The sequence below is a fragment of the Dendropsophus ebraccatus genome, chromosome 3, assembly GCF_027789765.1.
Source record: "Dendropsophus ebraccatus isolate aDenEbr1 chromosome 3, aDenEbr1.pat, whole genome shotgun sequence".
NCBI lineage: Eukaryota > Metazoa > Chordata > Amphibia > Anura > Hylidae > Dendropsophus > Dendropsophus ebraccatus.
In genome coordinates this window covers 5,998,434-6,017,655 of record NC_091456.1, presented here as the reverse complement: position 1 = coordinate 6,017,655, position 19,222 = coordinate 5,998,434, and the positions used below count along the sequence as shown (strand labels likewise).

Sequence of the window (19,222 nt, the reverse complement as noted above, 5' to 3'; positions counted from 1 at the left end):
ATTATTGTTATGAAAGTAGTACTAAACTTCGCCACTAGATGTCGCTATATTATGTATGTGTATATGGAAGCTGCACAGCTGAAGGATTGCAAAGCGTTATTGTTTTCTATGTGTCACCTGAATCTGTAGACCAGTAGGAGTTCTGTTTTCTTCTTTCCTATCATCTCCCTCCTCTCATTTTCTGTTGCACTCTTTTACCCACTCACAGCGCATCTTACACACCAGAGAGGAAGTAATTCACATAGGTGGAGGAGGAGCATAGAGTATTTTTCTGGACATTATGGAGGAAGGACACAGGCTAGATAGCTCTCCACAGTGGTCCTATCTGGGCCCTGGCCCTCTGCCAGGTCCCTGTACCCCAAAGTTCAGTCTTAGTCAGTACCCCACATGTGAAGGACGCAAGACAGCACGTCTCTTACAACTTCTTTACTAGTAACACTCCAAAGCACTATGCACTGCTAAACTCCTCATAAGAGAGGACAAGCCAGAGACAACCTCAACCCACACCGTGGACTAGGAGAAGTAACAGAGCAGGACAGTATCCATTCAGAGCCACAGAGCCAGGAAATGATCCCAACAGAGCAAAGTTGCAGCAGCACGGGTGTCAGTAGGGAAGCCTCAGCATTCCGCTCATCCCAGGTAACAAGGTCTGGGGCCTGTGTCACCCATTAGGAAGGTTCAGCCGAGTCTAGTAGGCATAAGGGGATGTAAAGACTGAAGTCAAAGGTCAATACACAGGCACAGGTGTTCTTCTTATCCTTATTTTTCTTATTCTTCTAAGTATTCTACCTCATCCTCCAACATCCTGGCAGAGCACATTACTACATGGGTTGAGACTCTCACGGCATCCTCCTCTCTGCTACTCTATTTCTTGTATTACTAAGCACAACGCAACCAACATGACTATATCCTACACCGCACTTATACTACAGATCTGGTTGTTCTCTTATCAAGTGTTTATTGGAACTTTGTCAAGTGTTTCAGAGACTTTATCTAAAGGAACCTTCTATTGTGGAACCTGTATTACCTGCTGCACATTTACAAGTAGGAAACCGACTCAACTATATCTGCAAGACTGTGTGATTATTCGCCACCACCGACACTCCCGGTCCTACTATCCGGGAGGGTCATTACACCACTCTGGCCATCCGTGACATAACTCCAAGGGACCCCGTAACAACCCGGCAGGACACTGACCACAGGGGAAAAGGGTACAACCGGCCATGTAAAATAAAAGCAGGCGTGCCATCACACCTGTGTGCCCAACCGGCACTGGCGTTATGTGACAACATCCCAGCTGTATCTCAGCCAACCACCACAGAAGTAGTGTCACACGCAGATTGTACCTTGTTCCCCTGTGGACAGTGTCCTGCTGGGTTGGTTCGAGGTCCCTAGGGATGATATCACGGATGGCCATAGTGGTGTAGTGACCCTCCCGGACTATTGGAACCGCCACCCACAGAAAGGAGAAGTGTCCCAAGGCTGTATTGTACACTGTGTCGGTGTGAGACGAAGAATCACAGAGTCTCTTAATCATAAATAATCTTGTTTTTACTTGAAAAGTACTTGCAGTGTGCAGCAAGTTATACAGCTTTGCTCTGACAGGGTGCGATACACTCGATAGTTCCCTTGATAAGACACTTGACAAAACAGGATCCAGATCTGTGATGGGAATACAGCGAGAAGTACAGTTGTGCAGACTGAGTAGCGTGTTGAGAGTTACAAAGAATCAGAGTAGCAGAGAGGAGGATGTCGTGAGAGTCCCAACCCAAGTAGTACTGTGCTCTGCCAGGATGTTGGAGGGTGAGGTAGAATACTTAGAAGAAGAAAAGAATACTTGTGCCCGTGGATTGACCTTTGGGTCTTCACACCACCTAATACCCTACTGGGTGACCCGTCCTATGAAGGTGACACAAGGCCCCAGACCTTGTTACCTGGGATGAGCGAAATGCTGAGGGTTCCCTGCTGACAACCGTGCTGCAAGATAGAGTTCATAGACTCTTAGCAACTTTGCTTTATCCAGATCAGTTCCTAGCTTACTGCTGTCTGTGGATACAGTCCTGCTCTGTGACTCTCCTAGTCCACGGCGGGGGTTGGGGTTATCTCTGACTTGTCCTCTCCTGTAGGAGTTTAACACTGCATATTGTTGTATAGAGTAGACTAAGAAGAAACTATTAGCTGTGTCTTGTCCTGCTTCCTACCCATATGTGGACCTGGAAGGAAGGGGGACGTGGAAGAGAACCAGGGCCCAGAGCAGCCATCCTACAGGTGTGTGTGTGGGGGGGGGGGGGGTCAATGAGCCAGGATTGTGATACCTCAGCAATAGATAGAATGGTGACTGACATGAGGTAAAGTCTCCTCTCTCCTCTCCATATTACACACAGCAGCAGCCTCTCTCCTCTCCATATTACACACAGCATCCTCTCTCCTCTCCATATTACACACAGCAGCAGCCTCTCTCCTCTCCATATTACACACAGCAGCCTCTCTCTTCTCCATATTACACAGCAGCAGCCTCTCTCCTCTCCATATTACACACAGCAGCCTCTCTCCTCTCCATATTACACACAGCAGCCTCTCTCCTCTCCATATTACACAGCAGCAGCCTCTCTCCTCTCCATATTACACACAGCAGCCTCTCTCCTCTCCATATTACACAGCAGCAGCCTCTCTCCTCTCCATATTACACACAGCAGCCTCTCTCCTCTCCATATTACACAGCAGCAGCCTCTCTCCTCTCCATATTACACAGCAGCAGCCTCTCTCCTCTCCATATTACACACAGCAGCAGCCTCTCTCCTCTCCATATTACACAGCAGCAGCCTCTCTCCTCTCCATATTACACAGCAGCCTCTCTCCTCTCCATATTACACACAGCAGCCTCTCTCCTCTCCATATTACACAGCAGCCTCTCTCCTCTCCATATTACACAGCAGCCTCTCTCCTCTCCATATTACACACAGCAGCCTCTCTCCTCTCCATATTACACAGCAGCCTCTCTCCTCTCCATATTACACAGCAGCCTCTCTCCTCTCCATATTACACACACAGCAGCCTCTCTCTCCTCTCCATATTACACACAGCAGCCTCTCTCCTCTCCATATTACACACAGCAGCCTCTCTCCTCTCCATATTACACACAGCAGCCTCTCTCCTCTCCATATTACACACAGCAGCAGCCTCTCTCCTCTCCATATTACACACAGCAGCCTCTCTCCTCTCCATATTACACACAGCAGCCTCTCTCCTCTCCATATTACACAGCAGCCTCTCTCCTCTCCATATTACACACACAGCAGCCTCTCTCTCCTCTCCATATTACACACAGCAGCAGCCTCTCTCCTCTCCATATTACACACAGCAGCCTCTCTCCTCTCCATATTACACACAGCAGCCTCTCTCCTCTCCATATTACACACAGCAGCCTCTCTCCTCTCCATATTACACAGCAGCAGCCTCTCTCCTCTCCATATTACACACAGCAGCCTCTCTCCTCTCCATATTACACAGCAGCCTCTCTCCTCTCCATATTACACAGCAGCAGCCTCTCTCCTCTCCATATTACACAGCAGCAGCCTCTCTCCTCTTCATATTACACAGCAGCAGCCTCTCTCCTCTCCATATTACACAGCAGCAGCCTCTCTCCTCTCCATATTACACAGCAGCAGCCTCTCTCCTCTCCATATTACACAGCAGCAGCCTCTCTCCTCTCCATATTACACAGCAGCCTCTCTCCTCTCCATATTACACACAGCAGCAGCCTCTCTCCTCTCCATATTACACACAGCAGCCTCTCGCCTCTCCATATTACACACAGCAGCAGCCTCTCTCCTCTCCATATTACACACAGCAGCAGCCTCTCCTCTCCATATTACACACAGCAGCAGCCTCTCTCCTCTCCATATTACACACAGCAGCCTCTCTCCTCTCCATATTACACAGCAGCCTCTCTCCTCTCCATATTACACACAGCAGCCTCTCCTCTCCATATTACACAGCAGCCTCTCTCCTCTCCATATTACACAGCAGCCTCTCTCCTCTCCATATTACACACAGCAGCCTCTCTCCTCTCCATATTACACACAGCAGCAGCCTCTCTCCTCTCCATATTACACACAGCAGCAGCCTCTCTCCTCTCCATATTACACACAGCAGCCTCTCGCCTCTCCATATTACACACAGCAGCAGCCTCTCTCCTCTCCATATTACACACAGCAGCAGCCTCTCCTCTCCATATTACACACAGCAGCAGCCTCTCTCCTCTCCATATTACACACAGCAGCCTCTCTCCTCTCCATATTACACACAGCAGCCTCTCTCCTCTCCATATTACACAGCAGCAGCCTCTCTCCTCTCCATATTACACACAGCAGCAGCCTCTCTCCTCTCCATATTACACACAGCAGCCTCTCTCCTCTCCATATTACACAGCAGCCTCTCTCCTCTCCATATTACACACAGCAGCCTCTCCTCTCCATATTACACAGCAGCCTCTCTCCTCTCCATATTACACATAGCAGCAGCCTCTCTCCTCTCCATATTACACACAGCAGCAGCCTCTCTCCTCTCCATATTACACACAGCAGCAGCCTCTCTCCTCTCCATATTACACAGCAGCCTCTCTCCTCTCCATATTACACACAGCAGCAGCCTCTCTCCTCTCCATATTACACACAGCAGCCTCTCTCCTCTCCATATTACACAGCAGCAGCCTCTCTCCTCTCCATATTACACAGCAGTCTCTCTCCTCTCCATATTACACACTGCAGCCTCTCTCCTCTCCATATTACACAGCAGCGCTGCCCTCACGCTGTACAATAATAACACTCAGGCTCGGACTGGCCCACAGAAGAGCAGGGGAATCCCCCGGTGGGCCCTACCCATTGAGGGGCCCCTGAGCAGGAGGTCTGTATCCCTGTTTAGCAGCTTCAGGATGACATATAATCCCCCAGTTAGTTTAATGGGACTTCACCTTTCAAGAAACTTAAGTGGACGGCTGTGCTGTTTGCATAGAGCAGGGATGGGGAATCTTCGACCCTCCAGCAGTTGCACAACTCCCATCATGCCTGGACAGCTCCTATACACTAGAACAGGGATGGAGAACCTAGGGGCCCAAGGCTGTCCAGGCATGATGGGAGTTGTAGTTTTGCAACAGCTGGATGGCCGAAGGTTCCCCATTTCTGGCATATAGTGTCTGACCAGTTACTAACAGTGAGCGAGCATTGCCGGTCACATACACAGCACTGGGCAAAGTCGCTATAGTAATGTGAAAGGTTTGGCGCTGGGTATATCTGGTGTATGTAGGGTGGGCCCCTAGAATAAAATATTCCCTGGTGGGCCCAAGGTACCCCAGTCCGACACCGATAACACTATAGAGAGAGATGTATCACAGTGTGCGGGGGGGGGGGGGGGGGGGGGGGGAATCAGATTGTGTTTTTGATTTTTAAAAAGGCCTCTAAAAATAAAGCCTAGAATCTGACTGGTTGCTATGCTGCTGGTTGCTATGTGACTGGTTGCTATGGGCGACTGTTTCCCTGCTCCTCTGCGCAGGTTCTGATAAATCACCCCTATAGTTCCTTTATATATATGGAGTGTGGGATAACATCCATGCAGAGATCGGGGGGCATACATGCAGCTCAGGACCCCAACACTACAAAGCAACATGGCTAACCTCTGTGCCCCCCACAACATGGCTAACCTCTGTGCCCACCACAACATGGCTAACCTATGTGCCCCCCACAACATGGCTAACCTATGTGCCCCCCACAACATGGCTAACCTATGTGCCCCCCACAACATGGCTAACCTCTGTGCCCTCCACAACATGGCTAACCTCTGTGCCCCCCACAACATGGCTAACCTCTGTGCCCCCCACAACATGGCTAACCTCTGTGACCCCACAACATGGCTATCCTCTGTGCCTCCTACAACATGGCTAACCTCTGTGCCCCCCACAACATGGCTATCCTCTGTGCCCCCCACAACATGGCTAACCTCTGTGCCCCCCACAGCATGGCTATCCTCTGTCCCCCATAACATGGCTATCCTCTGTGCCTCCCACAGCAAGGCTATCCTCTGTGCCCCCCACAACATGGCTATCCTCTGTCCCCCCACAACATGGCTAACCTCTGTGCCCCCCACAGCATGGCTATCCTCTGTCCCCCCACAACATGGCTAACCTCTGTGCCCCCCACAACATGGCAAACCTGCCCACTCACTATTAGGCCATGTTCACACCTGGTATTCCCATCAGTCTTTTGCGCAATATTTTTTCAACAAAAACCAGGAATGGAACTGACTCTGCAAATCTTTCCATTATTATTTTTGCCAGTTTCTAAAAATACTGAGCATAATCCTGTGTGTGAGCATAGCCTAAGTATATATAGGTACACACGGGATACATTGGTGATAAGACCTTGGTTATGGGGACGTACACTCTGTAACCCTTTGTATTAGTCATGGATGGGGTTGGTTGGGAATATCCTGCTGTCCTGTGTCCTCGGCTCCCGTGCAGACCTGTGCATCTCCTTGGACGCCATCTTATCTCCAGTATAATGAATCCCTTGCACCTGTCCTGTCTAATGTCTGCAGGTGAGGGAGAAGAGAGGACAGAGGATTTTGTGTCATCTCTTTCTACTGCTGCAGACATTGTTGGGTAGTTGTTTGGGTATAAAACAAACTGGACAGATCCTGGAGCTGGTTGTGGTTGCTAAACAGATGACATTGCCTTTAATTTCCCAGCCAAGTGTCAGAGAGGTGGGGCCGAGCTGCTGAAGAGTCACAACCCAGTACTCCTCCTCGTATGCCCTCACCTTACAACCATTCCCTGATTGACATACAGAGCACTGTATATCAGTTAAAGTGTCACTGTCGTATTATTATTTATTTTTTATTTTTGCAGAAATCAATACTACAGGAGATTTTAAGAAACTTGGTAATTGGGTTTATTAGCCAAATATGCCATTATCTGCATTCAAAAAGCCTTCCCCCCCCCTCTCCCTCATCCACTGCTCATTATCAGGAAATCCCGGCTCTTTTACATCAGTCATGCATTGTCTGTTCTATGGAGAGGGGAGGGGGGAGGGAGATTAGTAACCAGCAGAGAGCAGAGAACAAAGGATTACACAGTGGGAGCTGTATGAAAGCCGGTATTCAGAGGTCAGTGCTGACTTCAGAGGAGACAGCCCGGAGATGTAGCTGTAAATTAACTCTTTGTTGTCCTGTTTTGGTGCCTCATCTCCCTCAACCCCTCCCCTCTCCATAAGAGAACTATCAAGACAGGGGGGAGAGCTTCAAATTGCTTTTTCATGATAAAAATTCATTTTTCGGCTAATAAACCCAATTACAAAGTTTCTTTAAATTGCCTGTACTATTGATTTCTGCAAAAAAAAGTGACACTTTAAGGAGGTGCTGGGAGGTGAGTGCTGGGTTGTGACACTTCAGCAGCTCGTCCCCGCCTCCCTGATACTTGGCTGAAAAATTAAACAGCAATCTCATCTGTTTAGCATCTACCATCAGCTCCGGGGACAGTACAGTTTGTGTTTGTAACCTAACAGCTGTCTAATGCAGCTGACAGATTCCCTTTAAGTTCAGTGCTTGTTTGTTGTGTATAACGGATGGCTGCGTATAAACTGTAGAGTATTATAAATCAAGACTTTGCAACGTTTTTAAATGAGTTTGAGAAAAAATGATTCCAATGGACTTTAGTTCTAGAAACAGGAAACCATAGTAAGGCATAAAGGTATGAAGTGTCCTATAGACGTGCCGAAAGGTGTCACTGCACCAGCTCTGGGTGTGGAGGCTCCCAATGATTTAGATGGAGCCAGGAGAAGCACTTGGCTAAACACTTGGCTCCTTTGCCCTTTCTGTCTTGCTGCTGAAAAGTCTCCATTGTAAGTCCTTGCAGACGATCTCTTAAGGAGAGAAGCATCTAGCTGAGCGCTTCTCTTGGCCCTATCCAATGATCTGTGGGAGTCTGAACACCTAAACCCTGACTAATCAAAACTTTTGACATGTCTCTTGGTGAGAAGTGACACTTTAAAGGGCAACTCCGTAAAAAAATTTTTCAAATAAACTCTCTCTCCAGGCATGATGGGAGTTGTAGTTGCGCAACAGCTGAGGGGCCAAAGGTTCCCCATACCTGCTTTATAGTAATTGCTAGGGACAGAAAACGAGGCGTTCCTGGCAGCCAACAGGTTAATCTTTGCACATCTCCGATATTTCCGTCTGCATATGCCGCTCTCTATGTCTTCTATTTATATGATATGAAGGAGAATGGCAGCTTTTTGTATATCTTCTTTCAAGCAGCAAAGCAAATGTTATTTTTATTCTGCTTGTTAGTGTTTTTTTTTTTTTTACTTCAAAGCCTTTTATGTTTATTTTTGAACGCATGTGTTTACTTGCAGAAGAGAAGTTTTTTTGAATTATCTCTGAATGTCCCAGCAATGAAGGTATTAAGAAGTATGTCTTCTGCTCTGATTACAAAGTGCTGTGATTAAACACAAGCCATTCAAAGGAAACACCGAAACATCCGAAATAACCATTGTGTTTCATATGTGACATAATTTACTGATCTGACGGCGAGGCGCTGGTGTTATACAATGCGTCGCATGAGCGCAGACGACTCGGGAGGCTTTATAAATAAGTATGGCCCTGAATAAAAATGTCAAGAATCGTTGTCATTAGATCAATTGTTTTCATTAGTCCCTAGGTGTCAATCTCAGCTGCTATCAGACCTCTTAAAGGGATTCTCTATGTTGGCACGGGTCGCTATCTGACCGACTGATTCCAATGATATACATTTGTGCGGAGATAGAGAGACAGTCCTATATATTACTGCTGTATCCCATCATGTGTGGCCGGTTTTAAAGGGAACCTGTCAGCTGGGAGAGTGATGCGCAGTGATTTCCTATGGACATCGGACTCCTCTCTGCTCATTGGCATAAGACGAGTGGCGGCAATTTCTCAGCGTCAGGAGCGGCATCCAGAGCGTCAGAGGAGAGGGTGAGTATCCGGCACTGTATCATGTGGTAGGGTGTGTTCGGCCCCCCATGCCAGCTCACAGGTTCTCTTTAAAAAGTAACTGTCAATTATATGGGATTTTTTTTAAATCAATAAATATCAGTAGTACAAGCGATTTTAGGAAACTCTGTAATAGGTTTTATTAAGCAAATGAGTTTCCTTTTGTAGTCAAAAAGCGGTTTTCCAGTGCCCCCTCTCCCCTAACTTCAGAAGAAGCAGGATTTTTTGTGTCCATTTTTCTCTATGGAGAGGGGAGGGGCTGAGGGGGATGAGTGAGCACAGAGAGGAGAAAAGGCCGCCCTGCCCAGCTCAACCCCCTCCATAGGATATAATGGACTCAGCAAACCCTTCTTCACTTTGCTGTAGACAACTTTGCCTGATAATGAGCAGATAAGAAGTGTGTGTGTGTGTGTGTGTGTGTGTGCAGGGGGGTCATTCTGTAAAAAAGAAAATCCATTCTGTGCCACAAAACCGAGCTAGATAGTCTTTTTAAGGGTAGCTTCACACACACCGTATTGCAGCAGATTTTCTGCTGCGGATTCGCAGCGGATTTGATCTAAAAAACTGAACACAGTATCAAATCTGCTGTGATTCCAGTGTGTGTGAAGGCAGCCTAAATGGGTTATCCAGGATTAGGGGGAAAAAACCCTGCTTTCTATCAAAAACAGCACCACCCTTGTCCTCAAGTTGTATGTGGAATTTCAACTCAGCTCCATTTACTTTAATAGAAGTGAACTACTGTACCATACACAAACTAAGGACAAGAATGGTGCTTTTTCTGGAAGGAATCAGCCAAGTTTGTCTATTCCTGGATAACCTTTAAGTACACTGACACAGACGGATACTCGAGAGATCCCATTGACTTCAACTCGGACCGTTGAGTTTCCATCTGGTGTCCGTTACTTTTGAAGGAATTGCTGTTTGCAGTGGGTGGGACTGACAGGGCAAAATTATAATAGAAAGATTTGCAAAGTTTCTGTGTTTTCAACCCACTCCTGGTTTTGGTTGAAGAAAAGACTGACTAAAGTACCGTGTGTGATCATCGCCATACGGAGTAAAAGTTTATAAAAATGCTGGTCATTGCCTTTTGTTCAGTAGGCATGAAGAAAATGCTTAAAGAGGTACTCCGGGTGGGAGGGCTTTTTTCACAATGACCGGGGAGGGGGTGGATGAAAGCAACAACGTCCACTTACCTTCCCGGTTCCAGCTCTGGGTCCCACGTTGTGTTGCTCTGGTCTCCGGTCCCCAGACGCTTTCTGGTCTATGACGCGGCTTTAGATGTGACGTTTCCAGCCCGTTCAGCCATTCAGCGGCAGAGGAGGGACCCCACTACAGGAGCTGAATGGCTTAGTGGGCTGGAAACGTCACATCTCAAGCCGCGTCATAGACCAGAAAGCGGCCGAGGACCAGAAACAAGAGCTACATGACGTGGGACCCAGTGCTGGAACCGGGAAGGTAAGTGGACGTCGTTGCTTTCATCCACCCCCTCCCCGGCCATTGTGAAAAAAGTAACCGTAAAACCACTGCTAAGATGTAGGCGTCTTATCCGGTACAATGTAAGATTTTCCCTGTGTTCCTGTGACTTTTACAGCTCGTGCAGTGTCGGCTATGTAACAATATGTAACAAACTTGTTTGAGTGGAGAATCATTTATCTTCCATGTTGTATACGGTATATTATGTACATTGTGTCTGGGCCTTGTTCAGGTATAAAGCCTTGAACGCTCCGTATATCTTCTGTTGCTCATCTCAAAGATCTGTCATTTCCCTGGAGTTTGTAGCTTTGGATGCGTCTAGGTCTGAACAATGCGATTCATCGTGTACATTACGTTCGGCGGATAACAATAGATCCCGTCCATTCTGTCTGAGGTTACAGTTGGAAATATACAAAGTAGAAAGTATCAATGAAATCTCACGGCTCACGTTCCTCTACTAGTCCTGATAGGTTCTTACACCCCAAATCTTAGACCAATTACTACCTATTATATATAGGGCTACAGTCAGTCCACCAGGCCATCTCCATGAGATACGGGATGCTCTATAATCAGACATCATGGCTACCATCCTAGGTGACTACCAATGAGTGGCCAATGGGCACTGGTGGATTCTTTCGCCGGGGGATGAAATAAATGGATTACAGGATCGGCTGGTTGCTGATTGGATCATTGATGTGAATGATCCCACAGATAATTGATCGACCACATAGCCGCCCTATGGCCACATTTACCTGCACTATTATAAAGACTTTCCCATTCTTTTCTGCTGTTACACATGGAAACAGTCTCTTTCATTGTCTATAGGAGAACGGCCCCACTGCTCAGAGATATATAACGTGTAACCTCTTCTGGGCCTTATCGGCACTCTTCGCGGTTAGTAGTCCGGTCGTATCATTTATAACCATCGGAATTGTCAAAGCTGAGAATATTCTGAATATTTCCAATGTGAGAACATGAGTTTGAATGTATCTTGGCTGAGTTTTACTCATATACTGAGCAGCTTGCCTGAACCTGCTTCTTGTTTGTATGTCGGGGGTGGGGTGGAGGAGGTATAATAGAATGAGACAGGAAACCTACATTGTATAAGGGCTGAAATATTGGATCGTCTCATATAGAAGCGACTTGTATACTCATCTAAAAAAAAAAAAACAGTAGAAAGCTAAGGATTTGCCATGTCTAAGCCATATATATTACATAGCAGCATTCTTCTTTTTTGCCTCCATGAAGATTAATATGCATTTGTGACTAAGCCGATGCGTGATTGATAGTGAAGATCGGCGGGATAGCGCCATCTTATATAGAATGAAGTAGAAATAAACCGTTCTGTATAGACTATAATGACCAAATGATTTCAGTAGATCACTCAGTAGATTTACCTGCGCACATCGGACATATAGCGATATGACAGTGTTGTCTCTCCTAGACTGGGACGCCGCTGTGTATACTGTATCCTATTACTAATACTACTTAGATGTCTTGTTTGTTGGTTCTGAGCTCTTAGAGTATTTTAGGTTCAGATGAAGGGATTTAAGTCTAGACCCCATGTCTGACTTTTGGATAATTCTTATATGTTTTGTACAACAAAAGTGATGACATAATACAAAATTTATGGAAGGACACAAAAGGTTTCTATACAGCTACATTACTAGATAATAAATAGTCACAATTGGCTGAGCTGAGCTGTTACCAGTTACTTATACAGTCCCTCCCCCCCCCCCCATCCCAATATATACTGGATACTGGAACTGGGACGGTCTAGCCTTCTGCCTACACAGACCAGTATGTATGGAGAGCAGGTCTGGTGGGAAGGCTTCAGACAGGAGGGATTGGAATATCCAAGGAATAAACCTGGGCTGCAGATAAGAGTCAATGATACCTTGATCTATAGCATTGTATACTTTATAGTTGTATACGTAGGCTTATTAAAATAATAATAATAATTTATTAGTTTATATAGCAACATATTCCGCATCATCACACACTGCTTATCAAATATAGAAACATAGAAGATTGTCAGAATATAAAGCCCCCGGTCCATCTAGTCGGCCCTATTACTATTCCCCTTCTTATTATCTTAGATATATGTATATACCAGGCAGGTTACATCCTGTTATTGTAGATTTATCAACCACATCTGCTGGAAAGTTGTTCCAAGCTTCCACTACTCTTTCAGTATACTCACATTGCTTCCGGTGTCCAACTGGGCTCACAATCTAAATTTTGGAGTCTGGGGAGAAACCCATGGAAATATGATGAGAACATACAGACTCTGTGCAGACATTGATGGATATGACCCTAGGACCCCCAGGCTGTAAGGCAGCTGTCACCACTACACCAGATCCTGCCTATACTGCCGGGCTGCTGAGTATTCTGCACCCAGTGATGTGTATCCTGGGGCTATAGCGATATCTTTGGTGTAACGCCACCTACTTTTAAGCATTGAATCTATGTAGGATGATAGGAAAAACCAAAGGTGGTGTGTCCATTGTTCATAATAAGAAAAATGTTATTATAAGTGAATGACCGAAAAGAGAGAAAGCCTCGTGCTGGGGAAGGGTCAAAAATATTATACTGTACTACTGTACTATTCTGAGCCCTAATATACTAATCATGGTAATGAACGTCATGGAGAGAATATAGATGTAGCAGAGGTGACCTGCTCCTTTATTATAAAACCTAAGTCCCCTGAGTTATAAAGCATCTCATGATCTTCTGTGAACCTTGTAAGTCTCCCGGCAGAAGAGCTGACTACCTTATAACCACAGCTATATACTAAGATCATTGTATTATGAAGAGTTGTCCTACAATAATATATATATATATATATATATATATATATATATATATATATATATATCAGCATCAACACAAACAGGTTAAACAGTAAGAAAATAGGAAACTTCAATCGTCCCCGGGGAATCAAGGTGTATAAGAAGTCAAGAGCTGCCGGAGATACAATCCTATGTGTTCTTCTCTGTTCTATGCAAAGTGATTGGATGGGATCAGTATATAGTCAGTATATTATTCCCTAAGGACTTACACTATAACCCTCTTGGTTTTACGTCCCTCTTCTAAGGCTTCGTCCACCTATGTCTGAGATGTGAGGTCCCCACAGATGGGAATGCTGGATATAAGAAGATGGACCCATTGCACCTGCTCTCCCCTTCTCCATAGGATCTAGTGACTGTCAGACCCTCCCAGATATAGTGGATCCTATGTTTTTTGATCTGTGCCAGAGGGAAATTTTTCTCGACCATTGGATGTATGTGAACTCACTGTAATCCCTGAGGCAGCTACATCCCCATGTGTAGCAGAGTTGAGTTTGTGAGATGTAGCAGTGCTAAGCATCTTATATGGCACAACTCATTATTATCATCCCTTAGAATAAGATTGGCTGGATGTCCGCTATTATTTGTATACTGATAACAAGCTGGGTCCAGTTACCTACAGATTTACAACTACTATGGTGGGGACTATGCACTACATAAAGGAGAATGGAAACAACTAGGCACAAAGTATGTTACAATGTTATTACATGACTCCCATGGTGCATTCTATAGCCATTTATTGTAATGGAGTAATAAGGGGAGGGGGGTCATGTGCCCACCACCCTTCACTCACTAACTTAATGCCCACATCCCTCTCATTCTGATACAATTAGATTCTGCCAATGTTCATTTTGATGTAACAGTCAGTGGGTGATACAATGCAACAAGTCAGAGAGCAAAATAATTCTGAGATCCTGTAGCAATTCACCACTAGTTTACATGGAACCAGATGACTCATGTTGCTAATTTTATTCTTGGTAACAAGAAAGACAACATTCTGTGGCAAAAAAAAAAGAAAAAAAAATCCATGTTTTATTGGTAACTAAGCGAAGTGGCAGTTCTATGTTTAATGTAAATGCGCAGTCTACCTTATCTCCTACACTCCAGATTAAATCTCAACAAGTGACTATTGTCTGGAGAACAATACCCAGAATATTCCATTTATGTTATACAAATGTTCTGCTCGGTGTAGGTTTCCTGCTGACATTTACCCGAGCAAAAAAAAAAAAAAAAACACAGGAAAATTCACTCATCCTAGGGGACGCGGTGGTGTAACTTTAAAGTAAATCTACATTCTGTTACCTTAGATTTGTTACATACATTATACTAAGTGTTATTGGTCAGACTGCAGACCACACAGTTCATCCGGCTCTACGGAGATGTATTTCATTCAGTATTTATGGCACGGGTAGGGAACCTCGGCTCTCCAGCTGTGGCAAAACTACAACTCCCATCATGCCTGGACAGTAAAAGCTTTAGCTCTACCAACATGATGGGATTTGTAGTTTTGCCACAGCTGCAGAGCCAAGGTTTCTTACCCCTTAATAATGGCGTCTGGCACATTGCACTTAGGCTTAGAAAAAACTTTGGTCTCCCAGAAATCAGATGAATCTAATGGACTTAAGATTTATGTTCTGAACCTGAGACTAAAAAAACATTGGAGTTTAAAGGCAGAAAGTGAAGAATAAACTTATATAAACTGATATGGGGAAGTGGGGAACCGGCTCCAAGAGAAGAAAAGGACATTTATACAGAGGACGTATAGAATCCTGTTTATAAACATAACAACAATAGTGGGAAAATACAATAGAAGAGAAGTTATAATATTACAATCACTAGTATTCTTGTAGATTATCGGAGAGGTTCATTGTGCCAGATAGATAGATGGTATATACAGATACATGGCGTATACATATGTAACAGTCTATAGGATCAGCAATCAGTATCAGAAAGCAAAGACAAAGTATACGGGTCCCACAAAGTAACACAAAGTAGATTTATAGTTGCATCTAGTATAAGGGACATGTGCTCTTCTCCTTGATGGAATACATCTCAGGTTTTCTATGATGTTACATTGTGGACGGCAGGATTACTGCTATTATTAGGATAGCTCTATTCATGTCATTTAGAAAGCTGCCCTTCCATTACCCTTCCATTAAATACCTAATACTTGCTGCAGCCCAATGTACTCTTCTTTCTACTCACTTCTATCTTCTTTTATGTCAGTAATTGAGTCTGATTGTTGAAAACCTAGAATTAATACCATCTCTTCTAACCAAAGACATGAGGCATGGCAGGCGGCAGCTTAGAGGCAGGTTACCTACCCTGCTTGTGCGCTTCTCCCCTGGGCAGGCAGCTGGGCATGCTGTATCTTCAGATCCCCTTCAGCACCTTGGAGAGCGCTCAGGCTGTAGGAATGGCAGCGCTGGCTGCCCGCGGAGCTGTCCGTTCAGCACTGAGCACTCTGTAGAGTACTGTGCAGCTGCACCTCCTTCACTGGCAATTCAAAGCCTCCTGACAATGTGCTCTTGTTATATAGCTAATGTACCTGCCCTCTGCATACTAAGGCACGTCTGCGCATATGGATTCCAATATACAAGTGTCAATGAGCTAACGTCCACAGCATTGGCTTTCAGCCTTTCCTCTACGTTTTAGCTAGCCTAGAACTAGATCAGCTTTCCTGTACTTTGTAGCAGTCTTCACTACAAGCCGTCATGACTTGATTTCTATTAAGCTTCTCAGCCTTTGAGGAAACTACAGCTGGAGACGGAGCGCAGGATTCTATATCTTCACTACAACCAAATAATATCTCCAACAGTGCAAACCTATGGGACGTAACCAAAGCTCTTAGGGGTAACGAAAAGGCTTTTACACATCAATAAGCAGCAGCATGCTTCACCTGGCCCCTACCCTTCCTGATCCTTCTATACAGGGATAATGGGCTGCAGCCATGGCATAGTCTTGCTTCTTTCTATTGGATATAATAGCAATGACATTTATATGGACTTTCATACATTCTAATACTTGATGTCACATTGTTCTCTGGCTCTGTAACTTCTGCACAGTCCTATCTGCTTACTACATAGACAAATAACCACAGTTATCAGGTAAGGGGCAGATGGGATAGGCAATCTATAGAGGACACTGACTAAACAGCTGTTTGCTGCTGATCAATATATTTTGTCTATCAAACTCCGGCAATACGGAGATAATTGCTGCCAAGTTTTGGAACATCGTGGAATATAGTATAACGGGTTATTATGCGGCGGACTGCAAAGCGACTCGCAGATATAAGGCTGGTATACAAAGGCAAGCGACTGTAGGTATGGCGCTGCATATACAATAGCATAATACATATAGATACATATTGTCTCATATTACTAATACTAAAGCAGAGGTAGGGAACCTTGGCTCTCCAGCTGTTGCAAAACTACAACTCCCATCATGCCTGAACAGCCAAAGCATCATAGGACCAATGTTTTCTAGCCCTGATCTAAAGGGAGGGGGGCAGCTACTTTACAGCAATAGTATCCAAGCCGTCGACTGTACTAATGAATGGGATAGAGACTGTTTAATAAGCTCATCTAGCTCTATGGGGTTGTCAGTCCCATAGTAAACATAAGGGTTGTCATATTTCCACACAATCTATGAAAATCATGAACATATCATCTCCTTACACTGCACCAGATTTGTGATTGTCTGCCAGTATTTATCTGTGTCCATCTTCATACATAGCCTGAAATCTGCAATTAAGCAGCTAAACATAGAACACCGGCTATGAGGATAAAGTGTATGATAAAGCCAGGGGGCTGGAGACTCTCTAGATCCCAGTGCCCAGGGTAGGGGGCAATGACCTACTACCCCCATCACGTCTTCATGTGCACTCACAGCATAGACCTTGGCTCTCCAGCTGTTGCAAAACTACAACCCCCATCATGTCTTCATGTGCACTCATAGCATAGACCCCTAGTATATAGACCATGGGTAGGGAACCTTGGCTCTCCAGCTGTTGCAAAACTACAACCCCCATCATGTCTTCATGTGCACTCATAGCATAGACTCCTAGTATATAGACCATGGGTAGGGAACCTTGGCTCTCCAGCTGTTGAAAAACTACACCTCCCATCATGCCTGGACAGCCAAAGCTAAAGCTTTGGCTGTCCAGGCATGATGGGAGTTGTAGTTTTGCAACAGCTGGAGAGCCAAGGTTCCCCACCCCTGATATAGAGCAATAGTTCTCTCTTCTACCATGTGAATCCTAAACAACATTTGTAAAAGAAACCTTTTCAGCCAGCAGCACCGAGCACACAGCTAAGTCCGGTCATCTCTTCAGCTTATCTGCAAATATTATCAGAGCTTAAGGCGTCATTTAATGCTATGGAATAAGGAGGTGGATTTGTCTTCTGTGAATGAGAGGCTGTATCTCGCAGCTTTCCTATTGTCAGTCCCCTCTCACAGCTGGGTATAATAAGTTTCCCAGTCCATGTGATGGAGTTACATTAGGCTTCATACTACTGGCGAGATGTAAACAACAATAATGGCCAGGTCTCTCCGTACAGGAGGTCACATGCTGACCTGGTTATATGGAATTCTAGGCTGGATGATTAGAAGACTCAATGTTAGAAAACAATAGGTCCGGAGAATATTAGACTTGGATATAGTTGCTTTGTGTTCTCTCTTATTTTCCAAATGACTGTCATTAGCATTTAGAGTGGATGCAATGTAGCATGCTTGTGCGGATTGTTTTGTTTTGTATTTTTGTGTTTTTTAACAAAAGCCAAATATTCTGCTATCGGACCTGACGTTCTGCTCTGTAAGTTGGTCACCCTAACTAAAAAAAGGGAAATGCACACCTTTGTTCCATATTAATCATCATCATCATCATCATGAAAATAAAAATAATAATAATAACCATAATCATAATAATAAATAAATAATAATAATAACAGTAGTAATAATAATAATAATAATAATAATAATAATAATAATAATATTTATTTGTATAGCACTAACAGATGCTGCAGCACTTTTAAACCATGCACCTATATATTTGCAGAAGAATCACACAGGCATCTCATGGTAATCCCTCCAAGTTCCCTTAGTGCAACAAACTTTAACTTGCAGCCATAGTCATGTTTTAGTAACTCCTTAGATGAAGCAAAGAGATACTCACATTTGTAGCTGGACGCCCTTGTGCAATGTAAACACCAGACGCAGTGGTGGTACTCACCTCCTGCCGGCTTTCCTTCTTCAGAAAGAGTTTTAAATGTCTCTTCTCTTCTTCAGTATACACAATGGGGGATCCTACTCTCCCAGCCCTTTCCTTCCGCCCTCCCTCTTACTTACTCTCCACCCTTCTACCACTCATAGAGGAGATGGGAAGGCACTATAAATATGGAAGGAGCCAACAGCTGAGAGCGGGAGAGTGAGGAGGAATTTATTGCCTAATAGACCATCTTTACCCTATCATCATTGAAACAAATTAACATTGACATCCAACCAGAGTTTTATGGGTGTGGAGAGAAAGCAAACAGCCCTCATTACCAGAAACCAGCAGACGGAATACATCAGGCATCTGTTACATAACTTAATTCTCCACATCTCAACAGCAGATACATACATATGGATAGAGAGATATAGATATATAGATATAGATATACCTTCAGTCAGTCACTTATTTAGAAGAAAACATAAGGAATTATATTACTGTATAGCTAGAGGTATAACCAGTAGGAAGAGGGAGATTGTGATCCCGCTGTATATATATATAATTGTACGCTGGGATATATATATATATATATATATATATATATATATATATATATATATAGGTATGCTGGGCAGTATATATAATGGTATGCTGGGCTGCATATATATAT

The 19,222-nt window shown here is 44.5% G+C and overlaps 1 protein-coding gene across 5 annotated transcripts in view; it reads right to left on the bottom strand.

The window, feature by feature from the left end:
• The window catches only part of NOS1 (nitric oxide synthase 1), a 211,712-nt gene that overhangs the window by 76,019 nt on the left and 116,471 nt on the right, over positions 1 to 19,222 (bottom strand). For 2 of the 5 annotated variants that reach the window (XM_069960745.1, XM_069960741.1), the window contains exon 1: positions 18,517 to 18,587. The exons of 1 other annotated variant lie outside the window; for it this stretch is intronic. The gene's annotated coding sequence lies outside the window, so the exon portion shown is untranslated. Of the gene's footprint in view, positions 1 to 15,667; positions 15,753 to 18,516; positions 18,618 to 19,222 lie in introns of those variants that run through there. 2 more of the 5 variants (XM_069960743.1, XM_069960744.1) reach the window with 2 other exon arrangements.